The sequence below is a fragment of the Leptonychotes weddellii genome, chromosome 8 (assembly GCF_054177405.1).
Source record: "Leptonychotes weddellii isolate Sample4059 chromosome 8, ASM5417740v2, whole genome shotgun sequence".
Lineage (NCBI taxonomy): Eukaryota > Metazoa > Chordata > Mammalia > Carnivora > Phocidae > Leptonychotes > Leptonychotes weddellii.
In genome coordinates, this window is record NC_138376.1 from 18,631,841 (window position 1) to 18,634,920 (window position 3,080).

A 3,080-nucleotide genomic window follows, 5' to 3' on the forward strand; every position below is an offset into this window, starting at 1 on the left:
AGGTAATATGGTGGTTTTGGAGCATTTCCACACATTCTTTGGCATTTCTCCATCGAAAGGCGGGCTCTAATTCCCCGCTCTTTGAATATGGGCCAGCTTGGGTGACTCACTGCAGAGAGAGAGAATGTGGCAGAAATGGCACTGGATGACTTCGGAAAGCTGCTTTCAAAGGCTATACAGTTTCTGCCTCGCTCTCTGTCTCTGTCTCTCTGTCTCTGTCTTTCTGTCTCTGGCTCTCTGTCTCTGGCTTTCCATTTCTGGCTTTCTATCTCTGGTTCTCCGTCTCTGTCTCTCCATCTCTGGTTCTCTGTCTCTTTGTCTCTGGCTCTCCCTTTCTGGGGATGCTTGCTCCCGTTTTTAGGCAGCATGGAAAGCACCACGTGGGTGCTCCAGCCATGGCCCTGGCCAAGGCCCCGGCAAACAACCAGCAACACCTGACAGGTGAGGCCCCAGCTTCCAGGTGTTTTCAGCCAGCAGCCTTCCAGCCTTGCTAGCTGATGTCTAATGGACTGGAGATGAGCTGTCCTTGCTGAGACCTGTCCAGATGCCAGAGTTGGGAACAACATAAATGCCTTTGTTGTTTTAAGCCACTGCGTTTTGGGTAGTTTGTTATGCAGCTGTAGATAAGTGGAAGAGATGAAAACATTAGCAGGAGGAAAGCTACTGCTCACGAGAACTTATTGTGCATTCAGATCCACACTAAGCATTGTAAACAATCAGCTCATTTTATCCTCATTGCAGTGCTGTAGCGTAAGGTGAGTACTATGCTTTTAACCCCACTTTAGAAATGAAGAAAATAAGACCCAGAGAGGTTGAATAACTTGTTCAGGGTCGTGCGGCTGGTGAGAAGCAGAGTCGGGACTCAAAGCCGGAGCCCCTGATGCACACGATAGGTCATGACCAACTGGCAGTGTGGGTGGAGGGGCTCGGCCATCGTGTCCCGGGCTGCTGGCTGAGGGCTGGAGGAGGGGTCCCGGTGTAACTCCTTCAAGCTGCCGGGCGGTGTCTGCTGCATCTTACGCTTCAGCAGCTCGGCTTCCCTTGCTGGTCCCTGCCCTGACCGGGCACCCCGGCTACTCTCTGCTCAGCCCCCTCATCCTTCCGTCTGCCCAGCAGTGCTTCTTAATGTCCTCAATGCGCTTGATGCACCAGCAGCACTGAGCCTCCAGCGCCAAAACTCGCTGCAGGAGCATCTCTGCAGGTGGGACCTGGGGACCTGCCTTTCTCACAAGCTCCCCATGGGATTCTCATGCAGAAGACATCTCGAGATCCATGACCTTAGGGACGTATGTAAAACCCAAGGAATCTGTACATACACTGGAATACAATCCAGCCTGGAAAAGGAAGGGATCCTGACACAGGCTGCGGCGTGGGTGAACCTTGAGGACATTATGCTCAGTGAACTAAGCCAGCCACAAAAGGATAAATACAGAATGATTCCACTTAGATGAGGCTCCTAGGGTAGCCAAATTCACAGAGACAGAAAGCAGAATGGGGGTTGCCTGAGGCTGCGTGAGGGAGAATGGGGACTTGTTTAATGGGTACAGCGTTTCAGTTTGGGAAGATGGATGGTGGTCATGGTTGCGTAACTCTGAGGATGCATCTTATGCCACCAAACTGTGTACACTTTAAATTGGTAAAGTTTTATGTGTATTTTGTCACAGTAAAAAACAAACAAACAAACAAACAGACTGCAAGGAAATCCAGAGGGGAGCCTGCACACCTCTTTGAGAAGTGATCACAGAGCCCCAGTGACCTACAGCTAACTTGCTGCACACCAACAAACAACCGATTCTGCTCCCCTTCTTGCAACGGATAGAACTGACAGAATCTGCTAGAGTTCCATTTTCTGATGTGCTGGAGAATGTGCAAAGTCCCAGTGGAATTTCGTGGGATAAATGCTTCCAAAGTACTGGGGGCATTTCCCCCACCCCCCTTGATTTGGACACCGTTTGTCAACTCGTGCTTGACCTTACATGGCCTCCAAGACAAGGGAGAGTGGACCTTGATGCTACCTTGTCCCTTGGAATTTGTGTAGAGCAATTGCTGCAAGTGTGAGTCAAGATGACAGTTCTCCTGAAATGCAGCATTTTTAAGTGAAAAGGCTTTGATGCTGCAGACTCTCCTCAGAGATGAGACCTGATTTCCCAGAGGGATTCTCTCTCGACAATGCCGCCAGATCGGATGCAAGCCCCCACGTGCTTCACTTCTACTCTGCGATGTGCTTTCTCATGATGAATCCATAGCGTCCTCCCCCTTGTGAACCAAGCCGTAAGTACAGTGGGATTAGGTCGCAGGGGTCGCTGGAACCCTGTTGGCAAATTGTCAGAGATGCAGAGCAAGAGGCGCGCGGAGCCTCCTCAATCGCTTGGCAGCCAGAGCTGCGGAAGGTTTGAAGGGGGCGCAGAGCTGGGAAGACAGGCTCTGTCTGTAAGGTGTTTGCAGACTGGCGGTGGGGAGAGAGGGGGTGTCCACACGAGAAGGGACAATGCAAAGGTACCATGGGAAAAGTTCTGTGAACCGATGGCAGGTGGAACCTTGGAGGAGTGGGCATGGGAGTTGGTGGGTGCTGAGGGGAGGGCCAGTGGAGGAGGGAGACCTGGATAGCCCTGAAGGGTAGGTGGGCTTCAGTCCAGTAGGGTGGACCGGAAGGAGGCACTCCAGGGGCTGCCCAGTACACCAGCTTGACTGCTGCGTAAGGGGAGGCAAGAGAGGCCTCCCGGGCAGAGTGTTTGAGGGGTCCTCATTCCCAGCTGCCACCCTGCAGTCACACCGCTCTGACAGCGATGCCTCCTGAAATTTTGCACCCTCACTGCCTCTCTTGGTGCCACCCAGCCTGGGCCCTGCTGGAGCCACAGGTCCATGGGGAGGAAGGAGTTGGCCAGCATGCACATGGTTGTGGGGTAGTGAGGACCAAAGCTGGCTCCACACACGTCCCACCGGAGGAGGCTGGCTCAGGGCTCAGCTGGAGGCCACATCTCAGAGTCTTCTGTCAAAAGTCACTGGTTCCCAAGCTACAATAGTGACCTAAATGAAGTCAGCTTTTGATTTTTGCCCTTTGGTGATGGGGGCTCTTGCTC